Below are 24,761 nucleotides of genomic sequence, written 5' to 3' on the forward strand. Positions count from 1 at the left end.
CAGATCTCAGATCATCGTTCCTTATGTCCAGTAACTGAAAAGTTCCAAAGTGCAGGATGTAGTCTGATACTTAATTGCTAGGAGTAATTTCACTAACCTCTTAATGGAAAATCATGCATTACCACATCAGTTCATCCTTCAGGGTATTCATTTATTTATTATGCTTTGCTTATATAGCTCTATCTTATTCCGCAGCCCGTTACATACAGAGGTGACGCCAGGGGCGTAGCTAGAGCTTTTGCCGCCCGGGGCTGTTCCCGAGTTTGGCGCCCCCCCCCCGGGTCATGTGACGGGGGTCATGTGATACCTGAACCAGATTATTCCAGAAAAATGGTTGGGCCCTACTCTACTGTAACCTATTAAATATTTGTTAAAATATGCAATACAATTTAGGTATTGCCCCAGTGTCCCCAGCATTGCCCCATTGTGCCCCCCCCCCACACCCCCCTTCCTACGCCACTGAGTGACGCAGATTTGCAGTTATGCAAATTGTCTCTTCAGAGAGGAATTGAACCAGAACTCTAGTGCCAGCTATTGGAAGTAGCAATCCTAACAGTCAATGTCGACCGTTTAACGAGCCTTGTCACATGACTTAGGATAAAAGCCAAACCAGAATCTCAATTTGCAGACACTGTTTCGGGGTACTGCCCCTCATCAGTGCAAAGTGGAGATTGGGTTTGGCTGAGAGAGGCGTCTGACCGATATCCAAGAAGGATCTTTTGCAGTTTGCAGTCTCGTGAATCCTTCCTTCAAATCCATGGGAAAATATAGCATTCGTTTATTTTTTTTATAGCAAGTTTTAGATGCATGTAAACAGTGTGTGTGTGTATATATATATATATATTTTTTTATTTTTTTTTTCTCTCCCTCCCTCTTTTCACCTCTCCCCCTTTTTCCCCCTCTCTCCCTCTTCTCTTTTCCCCACTCGCTTCCTTCCCCCCTCCTTCTCTCTGTCTCCCCCTTTCCCTCCCTCCCTGTCACCCTCTCCCGCTCTTCCCCTCTCTCTTCCCCTCCTTCTCTCCCAGTCTTTCTCTCTCTCCCCTTGTCCTTCTCTCCCTCTGGCCCTCTCACTTTCCACCTCTCCCTCTTTCTCCCTCCCCTTCTCTCCCTGTTTCTCCCTCCCCTTCTCTCCATCTTTCTCCATCCCCTTCTCTTCATCTTTCTCTCTCCATCTTTCTCCCCCCTTCTCTCCCTCTTTCCTTCCCCTCTGTCCTCTTCTCTTTCTCCATCTCCTTCTCACCCTCTTTCTATCCCCCTGTCCCCCCTTCCTGTTTCACTCTTCTCCTCTCCCGGCCTCCCTCTCCTCATGTCCAATTCTTTCCCTCTCACCCCTTACCCCTGCCCCTCTCCCCTACTCTCCCACTGTCCTCCTCTACCCATCTCCCATTCCCTCTCTCCACGTCTCCTTCTCCTCCTCTCACCATCTTCCCGTCTCCCACTCTCCCCCTTGTACCCTCTTCTGCCCCTCTCTCCCCCGATGCCCCTCTTCTCCCTCTCTGCCCCTCTTCTCCCTCTCTGCCCCTCTCTCCCCCTCTGCCCCTATCCTTTGCTCCCTCTCTGTATATTCTTTTACTCTTTATACCCTTATATTTAGATATTTAGTGTAGAATACAGCAGACTTTGGCCTTGGAAGCAGCTTCTCTTTAGTAAGTCAGCGTCACCTGATATCGGATCATGTACAGATTCTCTTCATTAGCATATTTGTGGAAGCCCCTTTAATCCCCTGTTAATATCTTACGGATGGAGTGTAACGTTCACATTCTGGAGTATCGGAGATGGGTTTGTTCACAGATGTCAAGGTTCCCTGTGACTGGAGCTGACCTGACAAGCGTGCAGTACCCAGAGATCAATGGTCAAGAAATGTCCTTAATTAGCACAGTATTATGTTTAGTACCATCGCGCTGCACCGAGTTCTGGGTCACTGATCCAATTAATGTTAAACCTTGATTTTCACACACATTAATGGAATTCACTTTGATGGCTGATCAGACCCGACAGCTTTCTAATACTTTCAGCTTTTTTCTTCCTGGAATAATCATACTTATGGAATGGCACAGCGAGGTTTCCAAAGATTAAAGACAGTGACGCCCATCTCAGTAGCTACATCGGCTGCTCCCTCTCCGCTGACTTTGTGATAATTGCCAGCTTTGGAAAGCCGTTTTTCAGTTATCTAACTGGTGTTTTATTTAAAGGGGTTGTCCACCTCTACTTTATTATGTGTTTGAAATAGGATTTATAAGGACTTACTAGTGCACTTTTTTTTTGTAAAGGCGCCCTGATATTCAGCTGTCAGTCTCAGCACCACCACTTTGGCCCTGCTCTTGACACATGTTGGCAACTGACCAGTGCTGTTTGTGACGGAGGACGGCTGTGCATTTTTATTCTTAAACCAGCCCCCTTGTCTGTGCTTTGGCCATGACAGAGACAGGTGCTGGCTTAGCTACTAAAATGAGGCAGCCAGCCCCGTTCACAAACACTGATGACATGCCAACATAGGAGCCTTTCTTGTGTCAAGCACAGGACTGGAAGTGGAGGTGCTGAACCCCGGCAGAGCATAATAGACCTTTTAAATATTGCACATTTTTTGTGTTTAGAGTCACAAACCATCAGTGTTGTTTTTAGCTACCTCAATAGTTTTTCTGTTAATGGTGATATATATATATATATATATATACTTCATGTATGTGTATATATATATATATATATATATATATATATATATATATATATATATATATATATATATATATATTTATTTTTATTTTTAGGCATATACTGTGAAGGAAACAAATATTTGATCCCTTGCTGATTTTGTAAGTTTGCAAACTGAGAAAAATAAGAACAGTCTATAATTTTAAGAGTAAGTTAATTTTAACATTGAGAGATAGAATATAGAAAATAATATCCAGAAAATCACATTGTATAAATTATATACATTTATTTGCATTTTGCAGTGAGAAATAAGTATTTGATCCCCTACCAACCATTAAGATTTCTGGCTCCTACAGACCAGTTAGATGTTCCTAATCACCTCGTTATGTGCATTAAAGACAGATGTCTTACATAGTCACGTTTATACAAGACTCCTGTCCACAGACTCAATTAATCAGTCTGACTCTAACCTCTACAACATGGGCAAGACCAAAGAGCTTTCTAAGGATGTCAGGGACACGATCATAGACCTGCACAAAGCTGGAATGGGCTACAAAACCATAAGTAAGATGCTGGGAGAGAAGGAGACAACTGTTGGTGCAGTAGTAAGGAAATGGAAGAAATGCAAAATGACTGTCAATCGACATTGATCTGGGGCACCATGCAAAATCTCACCTCGTGAGGTGTCCTTGTTCATGGGGAAGGTGAGAGATCAGCCAAAAACTACACGGGGGGAACTTGTTAATGATCTCAAGGCAGCTGGGACCACAGTCACCAAGAAAACATTTGCTAACGCATTACGCCATAAAGGTTTAAAATCCTGCAGTGCCCGCAAGGTCCCCCTGCTCAAGAAGGCACATGTGCAGGCCTGTCTGAATTTTGCCAATGAACACTTGGATGATTCTGTGAGTGATTGGTAGAAGGTGCTGTGGTCAGGTGAGACAAAAATTGAGCTCTTTGGCATTAACTCAACTCGCCGTGTTTGGAGGAAGAGAAATGCTGCCTATGACCCAAAGAACACCGTCCCCACTGTCAAGCATGGAGGTGGAAACATGATGTTTTGGCGGTGTTTCTCTGCTAAGGGCACAGGACTACTTCACCACATCAATGGGAGAATGGATGGAGCCATGTACCATAAAATCCTGAGTGATAACCTCCTTCCCACCGCCAGGACATTAAACATGGGTCGTGGCTGGGTCTTCCAGCAAGACAATGACGCAAAACATACAGCCAAGGCAACAAAGGAGTGGCTCATAAAGAAGCACAAATTGGGTTCATGGAGTGGCCTAGCCAGTCTCCAGACCTTAATCCCATAGAAAACTTATGGAGGGAGGGAGGGAGGGAGTTGAAGCTCCTAGTTGCCAAGCGACAGCCTCAAAATCTTAATGATTTAGAGATGATCTGCAAAGAGGAGTGGACCAGAGTTCCTCCTGACATGTGCGCAAACCTCATTATAAACTACAAAAAACGTCTGACTGCTGTGCTTGCCAACAAGGGTTTTGCCGCCAAGTATTACGTTTTGTTTTCCAGAGGGATCAAATACTTATTTATCACTGCAAAATGCTAATATATTTGTATAATTTGTACAATGTGATTTTCTGGATTTTATTTTTGATATTTTATCTCTATTAAAATTAACCTACCCTTAAAATTATAGACTGTTCATGACTTTGTCAGTGGGCAAACTTACAAAATCAGCAAGGGATCAAATACTTATTTCCTTCACTGTATTAATTTAAAATATTAAAATACTCACCTTTAAGCGCTCTTGTGGATGCAGCGCAGGATTCTTTAGAGATCTCCGTTAGCTTCAGAAGCGGTGTCTGCCCCTGACCCACTCAGAAGTCACAGCACCGCTGCAGATTGTAATTGGCTGCATGGGTCAGTGACACGGAGAGCACGTCGTCGGAGAGACATCCAATGATGCCATCTCTTGGTCAACTGACCGCTGCGGCCAATGACAGGCTGTAGCAGTGCTATGACTTCTGAATCGGGCAGATCACGCTTCTGAAGCAAGTGAAGAACCATGGAGCTACAAGGACGCTGGAAGGGGAGTATGCCTCAGTTTATTATTCTTACTCAATCCATTCGTATAAAAAATATGTTTCACTGCAGGGCAACCCCTTTAAGCCTTGAATTATTTTGTGATTGCTTTTTGTATTTTCCGTGACTTCCTCCCAATTGCATGGTACAGGTAATAATAATAGTTTTCGTCAGCAGCTTACAGGAAAGCCATTGTAAGTAAATATGTGTTTATTAAGGCAATGAACTGATGTATTCAAGGGAAGATTCACAGACATAATAGGAAAATTGTATCAACCACAGGACTAAAGCTGTTTACACCACAGACAAACGGGAATTCTGCGCGTGTCGCCTGTGTCCGACGTTCAAAGCAGCAGGGAAACCAAACAGAAAAAATATATATATTCATGTTAACAGAATTGTAACTGGGTGCGTCTACAGACAAGTCACGCAGGTAGGACACATTGCAATATATAGCCTTACCACCATACAATGTGGCTCTGACACTGTGGCCTCTTATCAATTCACTGCAAAGGCTCTTGGGGAACAAAATAAAATTATTGCAACGCTATCTGCAAAAAAAAATATTACTAGGTAATTTGCCGTAAATAAAACTTTAGTTTGGAAACCGCATAAAATGACTTGTGTACATAGTGGCGTTTAGGGATTTTTGGCCACGTGATCTGTGTCACCGTGTAACCCCAGCCAGAGGCACACATACAGTTGGTGCAACCACATCGGGGCCCAAGGGACCCACTCCCACCTCCAAGTGATAAACTATTAGTCCCACTTACTATTATTGCACAGGGGCCCTCTTCTGTCCCTGTCTGCCCCTGACCTCAGCCTAATCTGGCCCTTCCTACATTAAGCCCCGTTCTCAATATATTACATTAAACCAGCAGAAAATGAGCAGTAGATTCTGAATTCTGGCTGTAACCTCCAAATCTATGATACCTGACGGTAAGCGAACTCCTTCAGAACCCCCTCCGATCCCCCCAGGTATTTCATTTCCACCCATTCATCTACTTAAGGTACCTTCTGTGGTCTAAGTTCCGTCAGTTACCTAGTAGGAGACATCTGCGGAGCTGTCACTGATCCATGGCTGGAGAGCAGTCACAGACCCGGCGTTAGAGGCAGCATGTAATGTTACTTTAAACCGCCTGTGACAGCCACTTGGTCCCCGTCTGCGCCTAATATATGAGGCTTCACAGGAGCATCTATGGCCACAATGAGGGAAAGAAAAAAAAACACTAAAAGTAATTTGTACGAAATGTAGCTGCGGAGTCAGGAGCCGGCGTACATATTTCTGTGCACTGAGATCATTGCGTCTAATGGTTTTGTCTGCTGTTGGAGAACGCGAGATCCCAATAATGAAATCTCTGCAGGACATGGGGATGGCTGAGACTAAGCAGACGGTGTGTGCATGCCAGCTCCCTAATGAGGCATAATTGTCTAAGACACTGGTTAAGTAGAAAACCAAAGCAGATCCAGCGCATTCCTTCCCGGCCTAATAGACAACTTAGCTCTTGGAACATGTGTGAACGGCACGCTGCGAGGCGCTGAAGTAACCTATAGCACCGGCGTAATGCGCTGAAGACTGCGCACCGCTCACATGGCTCTATCCATCCTAAGGTGACCCTGCCAAAACTAATCTGCTGCAACCACGGGTAACAGATTTAATCAGCGGGAAGATGTCACTCTTTTACACAAATGGAGATGAAATAAAACAGTTATTTGGCAACAAAATATGAGGTTTCTGGACAAAAACCATCTTTCTTCCAGCAGCAGTGCGTGCAGCTAGAGAGCATATCCATGCCGTGCGTGTATATAGCGGTATACGTCTACATAACATTGCTGGATCTTTTCATACCAGTATACATGCTATTCTAGATTGTGGCTGTTCACCTGGATTCAGTGACACATGGGATGTGGGGTTACCAGAATAATTATATAGAATGGGGGCTAATTGTAGCTGTTTTGCTCCTCAGGTGAAAATTTAAATGGCATCCACCCAGCCATCCATCTTCACATACAAAAAAAAAACAGCAATGAATAAACCATACACACAAAAAAAAAAAAAAAAAATATATATATATATATATATATATATATATATATATATATATATATATATATATATATATATCAGCAATTAATAAACTGTACACACAAATATATATCAGCAGCAAATAAACTGTAAACACAAATATATATCAGCACCAGCGAATAAACCATATGAGTAGGTATATACAGGCATCCAGCAATTAAAAATAAATCATATAAATATATATCGGCAGGGAAGAAGAATCCATATACAGTTACGTCCATATATATTTGGACAGAGACAACATTTTTCTAATTTTGGTTGTAGACATTACCACAATGAATTTTAAACAAAACAATTCAGATGCAGTTGAAGTTCAGACTTTCAGCTTTCATTAGAGGGTATTATCCACATTAAAATTGGATGAAGGGTTTAGGAGTTTCAGCTCCTTAACATGTGCCACCCTGTTTTTAAAGGGACCAAAAGTAATTGGACAGATTCAATAATTTTAAATAAAATGTTCATTTCTAGTACTTGGTTGAAAACCCTTTGTTGGCAATGACTGCCTGAAGTCTTGAACTCATGGACATCACCAGACGCTGTGTTTCCTCCTTTTTGATGCTCTGCCAGGCCTTCACTGCGGTGGTTTTCAGTTGCTGTTTGTTTGTGGGCCTTTCTGTCTGAAGTTTAGTCTTTAACAAGTGAAATGCATGATCAATTGGGTTGAGATCAGGTGACTGACTTGGCCATTCAAGAATATTCCACTTCTTTGCTTTAATAAACCCCTGGGTTGCTTTGGCTTCATGTTTTGGGTCATTGTCCATCTGTAGTATGAAACGACGACCAATCAGTTTGGCTGAATTTGGCTGGATCTGAGCACAGTATGGCGGCTCTGAATACCTCAGAATTCATTCTGCTGCTTCTATCCTGTGTGACATCATCAATAAACACTAGTGACCCAGTGCCACTGGCAGCCATGCATGCCCAAGCCATCACACTGCCTCCGCCGTGTTTTACAGATGATGTGGTATGCTTTGGATCATGAGCTGTACCACGCCTTCGCCATACTTTTCTTTTTCCATCATTCTGGTAAAGGTTGATCTTGGTTTCATCTGTCCAAAGAATGTTCTTCCAGAACTTTGCTGGCTTTTTTAGATGTTTTTTTTAGCAAAGTCCAGTCTAGCCTTTTAATTCTTGATGCTTATGAGTGGCTGCACCGTGCAGTGAACCCTCTGTATTTACTGTCATGCAGTCTTCTCTTTATGGTAGATTTGGATATTGATACGCCGACCTCCTGGAGAGTGTTGGTCACTTGGTTGGCTGTTGTGAAGGGGTTTATCTTCACCATGGAGATTATTCTGTGATCATCCACCACTGTTGTCTTCCGTGGACTCCCAGGTCTTTTTGCATTGATGAGTTCACCAGTGCTTTCTTTCTTTCTCAGGATGTACCAAACTGTAGATTTTGCCACTCCTAATATTGTAGCAATTTCTCAGATGTTTTTTTTTTCTGTTTTCGCAGCTTAAGGATGGCTTGTTTCACCTGCATGGAGAGCTCCTTTCACCGCATGTTTACTTCACAGCAAAACCTTCCAAATGCAAGCAGCACACCTCAAATCAACTCCAGGCCTTTTATCTGCTTAATTGAGAATGACATAACGAAGGGATTGCCCACACCTGTCCATGAAATAGCCTTGGAGTCAATTGTCCAATTACTTTTGGTCCCTTTAAAAACAGGGTGGCACATGTTAAGGAGCTGAAACTCTTAAACCCTTCATCCAATTTTAATGTGGATACCCTCAAATGAAAGCTGAAAGTCTGAACTTCAACTGCATCTGAATTGTTTTGTTTAAAATTCATTGTGGTAATGTCTATAACCAAAATTAGAAAAATGCTGTCTCTGTCCAAATATATGTGTACGTTAATATGTACTAGCATCCAGCAATGAATAACCTGCACACGCAAATATATATCAGCAGCAAAGAAACCATATAAGCAGGTATATACTAGCACCAAGCAATGAAAAAAAATATATAAATATACAGTTAGGTCCAGAAATATTTGGACAATGACACAAGTTTTGGCATTTTAGCTGTTTACCAAAATGTACTTAACATTCAGTTATATAATCCATATGAGCTTAAAGTGAAGATTCTCAGCTTTAATTTGAGGGTATTCACATCCTACTTGGCGTAAGGATTTAGGAATTACATCACTTTCATATTATCAAAGCTAAATGGACTATTGTCTAAAAAGCTCTTTAATGGACTGCATGGGCTTTTCCCTCATTAATCCATCATCAATTAAGCAGGTAAAAGGGCCGGAGCTGATTCCAGGTGTGCCATTTGCATTTGGAAGCTGTTGCTGTGAACCCACAAGATGCAGTCACAGGAGTTCTCAATAGAAGTGAAATAGACCATTATTAGGCTGGAAAAAAAGAAGAACTCCATCTGAGAACAGAAATGTTAGGCTTGCCCAAATCAACAGTTTGGTACATTCTGCAAAAAAAGCGCACTGTTCAGCTTGGGAACTCAAAAAGATGTTCATGGAAGACAACAATGGTGGATGATCACAGAAGCCTTTACATGGTGAAGAAAAATCCTATTACAACATCCACCCAAGTGAAGAACACTCTTCAGGAAGATAGTGTTTCAATATGTAAGTGTACTATAAAGAGAAGACCTCATGAGAGCAAATACAGAAGGTTCACCACATTATGCAAACCATTAACCAGCCTTAAGAATGGAAAGGCCAGATTAGAGTCTGCAAAAAAAAAATCTGAAGATGTCGCCCAGTTCTGGAAAAGCATTCTTTGAACAGATGAAACTTAAATCAGCCTGTACCCAAATGATGAAAGAAGAAAGTATGGAGAAGGCTTGGAATGGCTCATGATCCAAAGCACACCACATGTTCTGTAAAACATGGTGGAAGCAGTGTGATGGGATGGGCATGCGTGGCATCCAATGGCACATGGTCACTAATGTTTATTGATGGTGTGACTGAAGACAGAATTCTGAACTGTACAAGGTGATACTTTCTGCTTAGATTCAACCAAATGCAGCACAGTTCATTGGATGGCTCTTGACAGTACAGATGGACAATGACCCAAAACATACTGCAAAAGTAAAGAAGTGGAATATTCTGCAATGGCCGAGTCAATCACTATATCTCTACCCCATCAAACAGCATTTCACATGCTTAACAACCGCCGATACGCCTTTTAATGGTGGCAGTTAAGGGGCCTTATTCCTCAGTGCTGCTTTTTAGTAGCACTCAGAAATAAGCCAATAGCGCCCCCAGCGTCTGAGAATCTCTGGGGTTTTAGCTACAGGGGGGGTAGCTCAGACCCTGGAGAACATGATCAGGGCTACATGTCAGAGTAGAGAGAAATGATGTCCCCAGGCACCCCATGGTACCTTGGTACTGGCGACATAATCTCCAGCCCTCCTTCTCCTCTTCCTGAAGTAAAATGGTGGGCTCATGCACAGTGCTCCCACAGAGATCTGCTGGACGCCACCCGGCTACAGCAGGGATTTTTTCTATTTGCCACTGACTTTTGATCGCTGTGATAGATCCTTTCACAGTGATCAAAAGCCCAATCATTGTCATCCCCTAATCAGATTATTTCTTTTAATTTTATAATCTGTCTTTCTTTGCCTTTAGCTAGGGTTAGGGTTTTGGGTTTGGCTTAGGATTGGGGTTATGTTTGGGTTTTAGTGTTGTATGTTGGGGTTAGGCGTAGGGTTCGTTCAAAAGTAAAAATAAAAAAAATTACTAGTTAGGTCTACTAGTGCTAGATTAGGTTAGGTCTGTTAGTGGTAGATTAAGTTAGGTCTACTAGTGCTAGATTAGGTTAGGTCTACAAGTGTTAGATTAGGCTAGCTCTACAAGTGTTAGATTAGGTTAGGTATACGAGTGTTAGATTAGGTTAGTTTTTTGTTTGTTAGGCATTCGTATAAAATGAAGCAATGTCCCGCAGAACGTTTACTCCCTGCTTTGCTCCTGCAGTTGCGGGAGTGAAATAGCATCTGCTTCTGAAGCAGAAAAAATTTCAGAAAACTACGATTCCTTTTCCTCCACGTGATCCCACAGTCTGATGGTAGTGGAGTCAATCGTCACTGCTGGAGCATCTGAGGCAGGACCACGTTCTGCAGTTCCCCCTCCATTGTGGTGTCCCGAAAATGCATATTCCCCCCAATTTAGCGCTTTTTTATCAGCTGAAAAGAATGAAGAATGGCATATTTTGCAGAATGGGATATGGAATAAAATTAATGTCACTCGTTTTAGCCACTTTTAATTTTTCCAGATTTTTTCTCACCCCAGTAGTCCCACAATTAATTGCCCATCAAACCACTTTACACAATATACAATACAATATATTTCCCAAAAACCCACATCCTTTCATTCCTGTTCATGGATCCCCACAAATTTCTCTGAAATAAAACATTTTTTGGGGGACCTAACCCTCAACATGGGTTTAGTAAAAAAAAATATCCACTCTCTCTTCCTACTGGACAACAGAATCTGTCCACAGCACCCCTGGTTTTGCAGCTGACATGTCACAAGCTCGTTATGAAGCGTTAATGAGATTCCCAAGGCCTGGTTTTGGCTTACAAATACTGGGATAAAAAAACTCACCAAATACTGAATGTGTGCATGAGGCCTTACACGGAACATGAATTACATGGATAGTATAGAAGGTGGATATAAAGAAACAAAGTATGTATGAATGTCTCCTCCCGCTGGAATGACTTTGGTATGGATCTGACTTTCTGCTTCTAGTCCCATTAAGTTTGAGAAAAAAATGTATTTTTTCCCTAGGGGCTAAAAAAAAGCAGCAAAAAAACGGCAGTACAAAATGCCTGAAAAATTTACCATTTTACCATTTAGCAATTTAGCTAAACAATTTAGCAATTTACCATTGCTTAAGACTCTCATGACATTGCTTTTGCATTGTATATGATGGATATGCTCAGGGAAAGCTCACTGTATAGATTCTCAGGACCACATTGATTAGAGTTTTGCCAGAATAGTGTACTTTTGCTATTTGTTAGGGTAGTATGATTTGGCATACTTTTTCTTAAAAAAAAATCCCCACTTATCATCTTGTAGCTTCTTTATGGCATCAGTGGCCCACTGCTGTGTGTTTCCCGGCTCATTGAGCTAAGTGGCCTATAATTCTGCAAGAACTTGAATAAAGAGAGAAAACATTTTTGTATGTGAAGTTGTATGTACGAACAAAATTGCAATTAGTCCTAAATCTTATGGCCATATTCCATGTTTTTATAGAGACATAATAGCGCTGTGTTAGAAGTCCCCCCCCCCACAATATCCATGTGCATGAGCCCTTATATGCAATTGCAGATATAGGCAGAGTAGTGTGATGCCCCAGAGAGAATTAGCAAGCGACTCGCATTTTGCCTAGGTAATATACCGCACATGTATATTATAGCGTATTTACAAGTTATATGAACCACACAAGGTAAAATAGGAGGTTGCAAAAATGACGAATGGTCGCTGTCATTTCAAAAAACTGCATAAATCAGTATTACAAGTGACTATAAGAAACTTTGTATTAAATCGTATCAGAGATATCTGCTTATTTATGAATTCATCAGGATTTCTTATTCTCCTGCTGCCTCATGAACTCAGTATGAAATGCAGCTAAAATCTTTCTTGGCCGAAAAGATAGATATTCTGCTTAAAGAGGGATCAGGTTATGTGCTGCCCATAGTAGACCATGGAGGAAAAAAGAGCTGCTGCAGAGGCAGGGAGATACCTTGTAGTAAGTTTACTATCTCACCCCAAAGCTGGATATAAAACTATACTGCTCTGTACTCCCTGTATAATGTCATCAATGCTACCTCCCTATAGAGATAGGAGGGCAGAATCTCCTATTTTTTCTGTTTACTGTGTTTGGGAGACATCACAGCAGTTATTTTTTCCACCCACTAGCTCTGAGACAACTGAAAAATATAGACAGAGCCTGGACAGGGCAAAAATGGTGATAAATGCAAGTTTCAAGCCATATTATGGCCAGAAGTAATGCTATCCCTCGTGTACACACCACTGCTTACTCTGAAAACTTTCTTGAAATGACAGGTATACTTAAACCGCTTTCCAACACATCAGGTGCCGTACATGTATGTCCGTCATTGTAATCACTGTTCATTGTGGGCCCACTGCACTATGGGCTGAGCTTACCCTGGAGGGACGTAACTAAGCAGCTACCTGGTACAATTGGAGGCTCCAGTGAATGAGGTCAGGCTTGAGCAGCAGGCAGCTGCCAGGTACCACCCACTGGCAGTGTCCAAAGCAGCAGCTGACCCCAAGCGTCAGATGCTGATTCTGATAGTGTGTCCCAGGCAGGACAGGGAGGCCACTGGTAGGAACTCAGACTGTGCAGCCTCAGTATGGGAAGCAGGACGTCCACTGATACTAGGGCTGACTGTGTGGCTTCTGGATAGCAGACAGGACGGCCGCTGGTGCGTGTACAGACTGTGCGTTTCATGGATAGCTGACTGGACAGCCACTGGTACAGGTTCAGACTGTGTATCTTCTGGATAGCAGACAATTGGCCACTGGTACGGGTTCAGACTATGCATCTTGTGGATAGCAGACAGGTTAGGTACGGAAGCGGGATACAGGTTAGACAAAACAGGATCAGACAAAAGTGGACAAGGGGACCTAGCAGCAGGCATTAAAGTAATAACTAACTTTGCGTAAACGTTGCTTAGGCACATGCCAACAGGTATAAATGCCTTAAGTGGTAAGTGTCTCCCAGCTAGGCACCTTAAGCACACTGTCAGGGGATCAGTCGGGTGTTTTGATGTCCTGGCCCGGGGAAGGGAGCAGAGGCATGCAAGGAAGCCAGTGCTACAGTCATCACATGCAATACATGTGTGCCTGACATCGGGCGCCTGTGAGTGGGGCAAGCCCTGGAGCTGAGCAGGGCAAAATATATTCTTGGTCATTTCCAGTTGCGTAACTAGAGTCTGATGAGCCCCAGTGCAAAATTTGGACCTGGCCTGTCTCCCTACAACCTGGTATATATGTTTATAAATATACAGTATATGTTTATAAAAACTTGATTTCATTGCCCATAGGCAATGAATATGTGCTCCACGCCTATGGGAGTGGAGACGCGTACATATTCATTACCTTAATGAGCGGTACCACTTGACCACTCAACACAGGAAGAGCTGCTGCGCTGGAACAACGGAGATGCAGGGATGCTCAGCGACGGAGCGAGGAGGGTGAGTATGATGTCACAGCCGCCTGCTCCGCCCCTCTCCTTCCTTTGCTGACTTTCTGGGACAATGACTTGTGTATAAGCCGAGGGGGTCATTTTCAGCACACAAAAAATGTGCTGAAAATCTCAGCTTATACATGAGTATATACGGTATATCATTTTTAAAAAAAAAAGTTAAATTCCAAAAAGGAAAATGGGTGGATGCAAAAGTTTTTGCACCCTTGGAGATTTGTGTGCTCAGATAACTTAACCAAGATTTCAGACCTTAATTATCCTGTTAGGGTTATGACTTGTAATCATTGCTAAGAAAGGCCAGGCGATTTAAATTTCTTAGCTTTATAAAAACCCAACCTCCTCTAAACTTGTGCCAAAAAAACAAAACAGTAGCCATGGGTTCTTCTAAGCAGCTGCCTAGTACTCTGAAAATGGTGGAGGCACATAATGCAGGAGAAGTCTATAAGAAAATAGCAAAGTGTTTTCAAGTTGCCTTTTCCCAGTTTGAAATGTAATTAAGAGATGGCAGTTAACATGGAGGTCAAGATAAGGTCTGGGAGACCAAGTACAATTTCAGGGATAGCTGCTTGCAGAATTGCTAGAAAGGTAAATCAGAACCCCATCTTAACTGCAAAAGATCTTCAGAAAGATTTAGCAGACTCTGGAGTTGTGATACACTATTCTACTGTTCAGAGACACCTGCATAAGTATGGCCTTCATGGAAGAGTCATCAGAAGATAGCGTCTCCTGCATCCTCACCATAAAATTCAGCATCAGAAGAATGCAAAAGAATATCTAAACAAGCCTGATGCATTTTAGAAATAGAACTCTTTGGCCACAATGATCAAAGGTATGTGTGGAGCAAAAAGGGCACAGAATTTCAGGCAAAGAACATCTTGACAATCATTAAGTATGGGGGTAGATAAATCATGCTTTAGGGTTGGGTTTCAGCCAATGGCACAGGGAACATTTTACAGATAGATGGAAGAATGGATTCAATGAAATTTCAACAAATTCTTGATGCAAACATAACACTGTCTATAAAAAAGCTGAAGTTAAAGAGAGGATGGCTTCTACAAATGGATAATGATCCTAAACACACTTCTAAATCCACATTAAACTACCTCAAAAGGCAGAAGGTGAAGGTTTTACAATGGCCCTCACAGTCCCCTGATCTGAACATCATTGAAAATACAGCTCTGGAAAAAATTAAGAGACCACTGCAAAATGTTCAGTTTCTGATTTTTCTATTTATAGGTATATTTTTGAGTAAAATGTAAATTTTTAATTTATTCTATAAACTACTGACAACATGTTTCCGAATTTCCGAGCAATAAATTTTGTATTTTTCTTTCTGAAAAAGAGAAGTGGTCAAAATTACAAAAAAAAAATGCAGTGCTTTTAGACCTCAAATAATGCAAAGAAAACAAGTTCATAATCATTTAGAAACAACAATACTAACGGTTTAACTCAGGGGGAGTTCAGAAATCAATATTTTGTGGAATAAACATGATTTTTAATTCACAGCTTTCATACGTCTTGGCATGCTTTCCACCAGTTTTTCACATTGCTCCTAGTGGAAAAATTAAAGCAGTTCTTTGTTTGATGGCTTGTGACTATCCATCATGCTCTTGATTACATTCCAGAGGTTTTCAATGGGGTTCAGGTCTGGAGATTGGGCTGCCCATGACAGAGTTTTGATGTGGTGGTCTCTTAAAGGGAACCTGTCACCCCCAAAATCGAAGGTGAGCTAAGCCCACTAGCATCTGGGGCTTCTCTACAGCATTCTGGAATGCTGTAGATAAACCCCCAATGTATCCTAAAAGATGAGAAAAAGAGGTTAGATTATACTCACCCTGGGGCGGTCCCGGTACGATGGGCATCGCGGTCCGGTCCGGGGCCTCCAATCTTACGATGACGTCCTCTTCTTGTCTTCACGCTGCGGCTCTTGCACAGGCGTACTTTGTCTGCCCTGTTGAGGGCAGAGCAAAGTACTCTAGTGCGCAGGCGCCGGGCCTCTCTGACCTTTCCTGGCGCCTGCAGGGTAAGTTAGGACGCCGGAGCTGCAGCTTGAAGACAAGAAGAGGATGTCATCTGATGAAGATAGGAGGCGCCGGACCGCGACACCCATCGGACCGCACCGCAGTGGGAACTCCCCTGGGTGATTATAATCTAACCTCTTTTTCTCATCTTTTAGGATACATCGTGGGCTTATCTACAGCATTACAGAATGCTGTAGATAAGCCCGTGATGCTGGTGGGCTTAGCTCAACTTGGATTTTGGGGGTGACAGGTTCCCTTTAATTTTTGCCAGAGCTGTATGTGGCTAGACCTCAAAATAGCAGTGCATGCAAGACAACCCAGGAATCTCACAGAGAATATTCCAAGGAAGAATGAATAAAGATCCCTCAAACAAGAATTGACAAACTCTGGCTACAAAAAGCGTTCACAAACTGTGATTCTTGCAAAAGTGGGTGCTGCTAGGTACTAACCATGCAGGGTGCCCAAACTTTTGCATTGACCATTTTGCTTTTTGGAATTTTTAAAATGTAAAAAATGACATATATATTTGTCTAAAATACAAAAAAGTGTCGTCTGTAACTTTAGCCTCTTTAACTTTAGCATTTTAGAGATCTTTTCATCTTCAAATTGGTATCTGTGTCCCTTATCCTGGGCATATATATATATATATATATATATATATATATATATATATATACACATACAGTGCCTTGCGAAAGTATTCGGCCCCCTGGAACTTTTCAACATTTTCCCACATATCATGCTTCAAGCATAAAGATACCAAATGTAAATTTTTGGTGAAGAATCACCAAGTGGAACACAATTGTGAAGTTGAACGAAATTTATTTTTTTATTTTTTATTTTTGTGGAAATTCAAAAACTGAAAAGTGGGGCGTGCAATATTATTCGGCCCCTTTACTTTCACTGCAGCAAACTCACTCCAGAAGTTTGTGGTGGATCTCTGAATGATCCAATGTTGTCCTAAATGCCTAATGATGATAAATATAATCCACCTGTGTGTAATCAAGTCTTAGTATAAATGCACCTGCTCTGTGATAGTCTCAGGGTTCTGTTTGAAGCACAGAGAGCATCATGAAGACCAAGGAACACAACAGGCAGGTCCGTGATACTGTTGTGGAGAAGTTTAAAGCTGGATTTGGATACAAAATAATTTCCAAAACTTTAAACATCCCAAGGAGCACTGTGCAAGTGATCATATTGAAATGGAAGGAGTATCATACTACTCCAAATCTATCAAGACCCGGCCGTCCGTCTAAACTTTCATCTCAAACAAGGAGAAGACTGATCAGAGATGCAGCCAAGAGGCCCATGATCACTCTGGATGAACTGCAGAGATCTACAGCTGAGATGGGGCAGTCTGTCCATAGGACAACAATCAGTCATACACTGCACAAATCTGGCCTTAATGGAAGAGTGGCAAGAAGAAAGCCATTTCTCAAAGATATCCATAAAAAGTGTTGTTTAAAGTTTGCAACAAGCCACCTGGGAGACACACCAAACAGGTGGAAGAAGGTACTCTGGTCAGATGAAACCAAAATCGAACTTTTTGGCAACAATGCCAAACGATATGTTTGGCGTAAAGGCAACACAGTTCATCACCCTGAACACCCCATCCCCACTGTCAAACATGGTGGTGGCAACATCATGGTTTGGGCCTGCTTTTCTTCAGCAGAGACAGGGAAGATGGTTAAAATTGATGGGAAGATGGATGGAGCCAAATACAGGACCATTCTTGAAGAAAACCTGTTGGAGTCTGCAAAAGACCTGAGACTGGGACGGGGATTTGTCTTTCAACAAGACACTGATCCCAAACATAAAGCAAAATCTACAATGGAATGGTTCACAAATAAACGTATCCAGGTGTTAGAATGGCCAAATGGCCAAGTCAAAGTCCAGACCTCAATCCAATCGAGAATCTGTGGAAAGAGCTGAAAACTGCTGTTCACAAACGATCTCCATCAAACCTCACTGTGATCGAGCTGTTTGCCAAGGAAGAATGGGCAAGAATTTCAGTCTCTCGATGTACAAAACTGATAGAGACATGCCCCATGCGACGTGCAGCTGTAATCACAGCAAAAGGTGGCGCAACAACGTATTAAGTTAAAGGGGCCGAATAATATTTAAGGAGCCGAATAATATAGCACGCCCCACTTTTCAGTTTTTGAATTTCCACAAAAATGTAAAATAACCAATAAATTTAATTCAACTTCACAATTGTGTTCCACTTGTTGTTGATTCTTCACCAAAAATTTACATTTGGTATCTCTGTTTGAAGCATGATATGTGGGAGAAGGTCGAAAAGTTCCAGGGGCCCCAATACTTTCGCAAGGAAATATTTGTGTGTGTATATATATATATATATATATATATATATATATATATATATATATATATATATATATATATATATATATATATATATATATATACAGTCATGGCCAAAAGTATTCACACCCCTGCAATTCTGTCAGATAATACTCAGTTTCTTCCTGAAAATGATTTCAAACACAAATTCTTTGGTATTATTATCTTCATTTAATTTGTCTTAAATGAAAAAAGAATTGTCCTAAAGCCAAATTGGATATAATTCCACACCAAACACAAAAAGGGGGTGGACAAAAGTATTGGCACTGTTCGAAAAATCATGTGATGCTTCTCTAATTTGTGTAATTAACAGCACCTGTAACTTACCTGTGGCACCTAACAGGTGTTGGCAATAACTAAATCACACTTGCAGCCGGTTGACATGGATTAAAGTTGACTCAACCTCTGTCCTGTGTCCTTGTGTGTACCACATTGAGCATGGAGAAAAGAAAGAAGACCAAAGAACTCTCTGAGGACTTGAGAAACAAAATTGTGAGGAAGCATGAGCAATCTCAAGGCTACAAGTCCATCTCCAAAGACCTGAATGTTCCTGTGTCTACCGTGCGCAGTGTCATCAAGAAGTTTAAAGCCCATGGCACTGTGGCTAACCTCCCTAGATGTGGACGGAAAAGAAAAATTGACAAGAGATTTCAACACAAGATTGTGCGGATGTTGGATAAAGAACCTCGACTAACATCCAAACAAGTTCAAGCTGCCCTGCAGTCCGAGGGTACAACAGTGTCAACCCATACTATCTGTCGGCGTCTGAATGAAAAGGGACTGTATGGTAGGAGACCCAGGAAGACCCCACTTCTTACCCCGAGACATAAAAAAGCCAGGCTGGAGTTTGCCAAAACTTACCTGAAAAAGCCTCATAAACACAACAGAAAAAAGAAACATGCAAAGACCACAGGGATCCACAAATATAACAATTTTTATTAATTACCAGTCCTTACACAGAACACTAACAAGTTAAAAACATTTAAAAACAGACAATAGAAAAATTACCCAAGAAGATAAATATCACACAGGGCCTGAGCTCCTACAAATTATACCTCTATAGTTCTGAGCTAATAGCTATAGCAAAAAGTCTGTAACTCAATACAAGCCACAAGATGCAATAATTGCAGCTATTAGACCAATATACAGTTATTACATAAATATACTCACAGACTACTAGACCAACCGATTGCACCTGGTTACATTATTAGTCACAAAGCTTTATATTTACCCACACCAGAAGGTCCTAATAGACATGCTCACAACCGATCGGTTCGCTGAAATAAAAGAGGCAATAAGGACGTCAGCCCCCCCGTGATCCACCCAACGCGTATCGTCACACAAGTGACTTCATCAGGGGTAATACTAGTGTACTGTGCAATGGATCCTAGATTATATACTACTTACTAATTGACGGATCTGGTACAGCTGTTTGGAGACTTGTGTCCTACGAGGAAGAATATCGTACACTGAATTCACAGCGTCCCGGAAGTAACCACTGCGCATGTCCATTAGTTACCTAGGTGATACACTAACGTTTTAGGATACCTATTCTCCTGCCATCATGGAGAACCGCACACAAAAATGATTATTGGGGAAACACTTCTCTATACAATCGTCTCCTCTACGGACATAAATACACGAGCAGTGTCAGATCCACCCTTCATTAAGGGGCCGGTCCCCGAGATCAGCTCTTCACTACTTGCTAAAGAAAGCGCTATTGCGCATGTCCCGGGATTACCAGGTCCGTTGCTATACGTCCCTAGCAACTCCCGGACGCCATACCCATTTTGCGCATGCGCCCTCCGGACTGCTGACATACCGAGACCAGGTCAAATACCTGGGTGATGCGCCGCCGTGAGGAGCTCACTCACGCAGGCGCACATACACCGCACATTCCAAGTCTCAAAGAGGTCAGCCCTACTGGTACATCTAGACCACACAGATCGAAAAGCTAAGAGAAATATCAAAAAGTGCCAACAAGACAAAAACAATATACCCTCCACATAAAGACCAGATCTTGATGGTTAGAAGGACGTGTCCATAATATCCACATGTAACACATATATTGTACCCAAATAACCAAATGCTACAGCCTTTCTCAGATTACTTCTACATGGAGACCTAGGGGCATAAAAGTACAAGAAAACCCACAAATTCTATAATTGTTTATAGAACCCCGTAAAAAGGAGCTCTTCATTTAATCCTCTAGGAGCAAGACTCTGAAGTTTATATATCCACTTAGATTCACATCTTAATAATTGATGAGTGTGGTTGCCTCCTCTGATGGTCTCTTTGACAGCTTCCAATCCCATCACTCTTAGACCTCTAATGCTCCCACCATGGACATTCAAAAAGTGCGTAGCCACTGAGGTTAGTTTTTTCCTTTTGCAAGGTCCTGTTTAGCCATGTTGATGTTGGAGATATGTTGTTGGCATCTTCTCCTCAATTGTTGAGACGTTTGACCCACATATAGCTTGGGGCATTCACAGAGTAACAAGTAAATCAAATTGCTTGACCTGCAATTAAAATAAAAGTCAGACTTAATTGGAAATGATAATGTATCTACCCAGACTTCTTGCCGTGCAACCATAAATTGGCACACACTACAGTCCCCACATGGGAATGTACCCAAAATCCTTCTGCCAGTGCCCAGTTTGTTTTTGGGGCGTTAATAATGGCTATGGCACAATTGATCCTTCAGGTTGCTGGCTCGCCTAGCCACCACCCTGGGGGTCGATGTAATATGTGGAATAAGTCTCGATTCGGATAGAAGAATATTCCAATTCTTGTTCAATATTCTGTAAACATCTGACCACTGATTGTTATATGTGGTGATTAAGGAGAGAGGTTGTTCTGAGCTACGCACCTGTTGATTGAAGAGGCTTAGTCTTTCTCTCTGTCTTGCTTCCCGATATGCCCCCGAAACTATTCTCCGTGGATATTGCCTGTTTGTAAAACGGGTGGTTAGATCCCCTGCCAGGAGGTCTCGGAACGTTTGTCTTTCATCATCTGGAAGCGAGTCAACTAAAGAGGGTTTATGATATAATAGTTTGAAAGTCATTTTTCGACAGAATAAATAAAGGTCCTTGACCAAAGTAAACTTATCCAAAGGATTCATAGGTGAAAATGATAGACCCTTCATTAAGACAGATTTTTCCACGTCTGAAAGGACATATGATGATAAGTTTATAATTTGAAAGTCTTCTATCGTCGTAGAGGCAGTTAGCGTACCTGATGTAATTACCGTTTCCTGTTGAGTCTCGTCTCTCTCGTGTACGTTGGTGACCAATTCCGATAGTTCCTGCCTTTCTTCTGGGATGGCCTGTGGTTTACGCCTCCCCCTCCTCCTCCTGCGCCGCCTGTTGCGCCCTCCGGGTCGCTGAGGTCCGAAGATAAAAAATCACTGGAAGATAGTTCATGTCTAGACAGTTGTTCAGTTGGATTATCACCAGCATTCATTTGGATATTACTAGTATAGCGTCTATTACCACGATGTACCCATTTAAAGGCTTGGTCCCTAGCAAAGTCTGTCTTATCCCTATAGAATTTTGTCCTTTTCTTATTGATAATCTCTTTTTCAAATTTGTCTAAAGTTTCCTTCAATTTGAGGAGAAAGGGGTTCACCAAAGTCTCCTTATCAAAACCTCCAAGCTTGCTCTCACTGACCCTTATGTCCTCTCTTATTTTAGTCAGAAGCCCCCGATCATCTTCTATGAGCATATCCATCAAGACCCCAGAGCACTGCAGGAGCCCTGTCTCCCATGTTTTCTTAAAGGCCCCCGTCACTTCCCATGCTGGAAAAATCTGTACACGTAGGTCTCTTGGCACAAATCCTGTTTTTTTATATTCCTCCAAACTCCTCACATTCCACCAGACACGAGTCAATGTTTTATGTAAATTCGTAATTTCTGTGGAGACAGTCTGAAAATCAGGGTTGCCTATAGATGGCACTGCATTACCTCCAAGCGCAGAAAAAATACCAGATGCTTGCTGACTCCAAGCGGCCTCCCTAGCCACCAGATCCATTATAGAATAATATTTGTAATTTGTCCTAAATACCTTTCTTCAGTCCTGGAGGCAGGCCTTTCCCCTCTGCTGCAGACGCCACACAGCCGTCACTCAAGTCTTCTTGGCGCCGGGCGCCGCCTCCTCAGCGCTGTTTTGAAATGAGCCAGCGCCTGCGCTCTTTTCTCCTGCCTTGGGCAGGCGCAGTGAGCGCTGCCCGTCTGTCCTCATATGCAGTCTAGCTGACTGCGCCTGTGCGGCCGCCCTGCCTGGGAATCCCAGCCCCGCAATGTGAATAAATCAGAAGACACTGCGGGGCTGGGATTTACAGGCAGGGCGGCCGCACAGGCGCAGTCAGCTGGGCTGCATATGAGCACAGAGGACGGGCAGCGCTCACTGCGCCTGCCCAAGGCAGGAGAAAAGAGCGCAGGCGCCAGCTCATTTCAAAACAGCGGTGAGGAGGCGGCGCCCGGCGCCAAGAAGATTTGAGTGACGGCTGTGTGGTGTCTGCAGCAGGGAGGGGAAAGGCCGGCCTCCTTGACGGAAGAAAAGGTATTTAGGACAAATTACAAAACGGATTATTTCGGCAGTTACAGCACCCAGAACTAAAAGAGCCACCTTGTCAGAATGCAGCATTACTGCTGCACAAGGTGGCTCTTTTAGTTTCAAACGCCTGAGGGGGTGACAGGTTCCCTTTAAGAAATGAAATCCTTCAATCGCCATCTTGGTACACCAAGAAAGCGATGGGACAGATTTTATAGTGGATGGCACTATAAAATCTGTCAAAATATTATGGTTATTAATTAACCTATACAATTTTTAATGTAAAGAAAAAAGTTAAATTAACATTTCTTATCACTGCACTCTGCCCCCCAACAAAAAATGGCATCAATAAGAATGACAACTGCACACACTGAAAACAAGCCGTCGCATGGCAGGAAAAAAAAAAGCGCCACAGCCCAATTTTCTTTTCTTTACAAAGTTGAGGGTTGTTTACCACTAATATATATATATATACAAATACACGTTTGAAATATGAAGAATCATAATGCTAAAATGTTTTTACCCGTTTTGTGCATTGAACACTGTAAACAAAAGCCAAAAAAAATTCAGATTTTTTTTTTCACCTTTCTTCCTATTTTTCAGTATGTTATGTTGCAAAGTGAATGTGTCATTCAAAACTACAGCTCATCTTGCAAAAAAACTAGCTAACATACGGCTATATAGATGTAAATATATGTAAAACAAGGTTCAGGTTACCAGACCGATCTGGATAAGTAATAACGTCTTGTAATGACAATACCCTTTTAAAATAATGTAGATTCTGTAAGTTCTGCAGTTTTAGCAGTATGTAACCATCCTCTGTTCAGTTCTCATGTCCTTCCCCCTGTCCTCACCCCGTCCTGTGACGGCTTGTTATAGTGTAGTGATTGTGATAGCCGTTGTTGGGCTCCAGCTGATAGGACAGACACTGGAGACCCACATCCTGCGTTACGAAGAAGACGATGATGACAGCTTGTTCAAAGCCAAAATGTGATCACAGTGCAGAAGAGAGAAAGTGTCAACCTGAAGGGGAAACCATTATTTTGGGGCCAGCTGTACTGTAAACTGTTGATAAATTGATTCCCAGAAGTGATGTGGAATGAAGTGGTAAATTTCACATCACCGCCTAGAAATGACCTTGGTAGCGAGCGAGTCCAGCTTCTCCGTACTGCACTCTGGTAATTGTCATGAATGTTCGTAGCTGTCTCACATTCCTCCCATGTAGAACACAACGATGAGCTATCAACCGTTCAGGGGCAGAAACAAGGGAACGTAAAAAATATGAGATCAGTCCTGGAAAGACAGAGCCATCCAAGTATGATGATGTATTGTAGGGTCTATGTCATATCAGGACAATACTCTGTTCTTACACTGAGCTGTAACGTAAGGCCCAGATCTACAGGAGCCTCATGAACATCCAAGTAATCTGCAGCAAGGTAACCATGTATGGATGGAAAACAAGGAGAAACGTTCCCCCTTAGTCCCACAGTCAGAGGCCTCTCACCTAGCCAAGTCAGATATCTTGCTTTGCACTGAGGAGGGACAAACACCCAGAAACACGTGTCTGCAAAGTGAGTTTCTGGTTTGGCTGCTTATCCTAAGTCATTTTCCAAGGCTCATTAATAGGTCAATATTGACTTTTAGGATTCCTCCTCTGTGTAGAGGTTATTTGCATATTTAAATTCCCAGAGGAGCATTGCATGGCCTAGAAGTCTTCTCATGCCGGCTTGGCACTCTCCACAAGAAGAAATGTATCCATAAACCCTAAGACAGAGGCCTCTTACGTAGCCAAATCAGATCTCCTGCTATGCACTGAAGAGGGGCAAACATACTGAAACACG

The 24,761-nt window shown here is 42.3% G+C and overlaps 1 protein-coding gene across 3 annotated transcripts in view; it reads left to right on the forward strand.

The window, feature by feature from the left end:
- Window positions 1-24,761, forward strand: part of VPS13B (vacuolar protein sorting 13 homolog B) — a 1,111,190-nt gene that overhangs the window by 1,051,686 nt on the left and 34,743 nt on the right. The gene's annotated exons all lie outside the window — the stretch shown is intronic.

This window comes from Ranitomeya variabilis, chromosome 6, assembly GCF_051348905.1.
Source record: "Ranitomeya variabilis isolate aRanVar5 chromosome 6, aRanVar5.hap1, whole genome shotgun sequence".
In the NCBI taxonomy this organism is placed as follows: Eukaryota; Metazoa; Chordata; class Amphibia; order Anura; family Dendrobatidae; genus Ranitomeya; species Ranitomeya variabilis.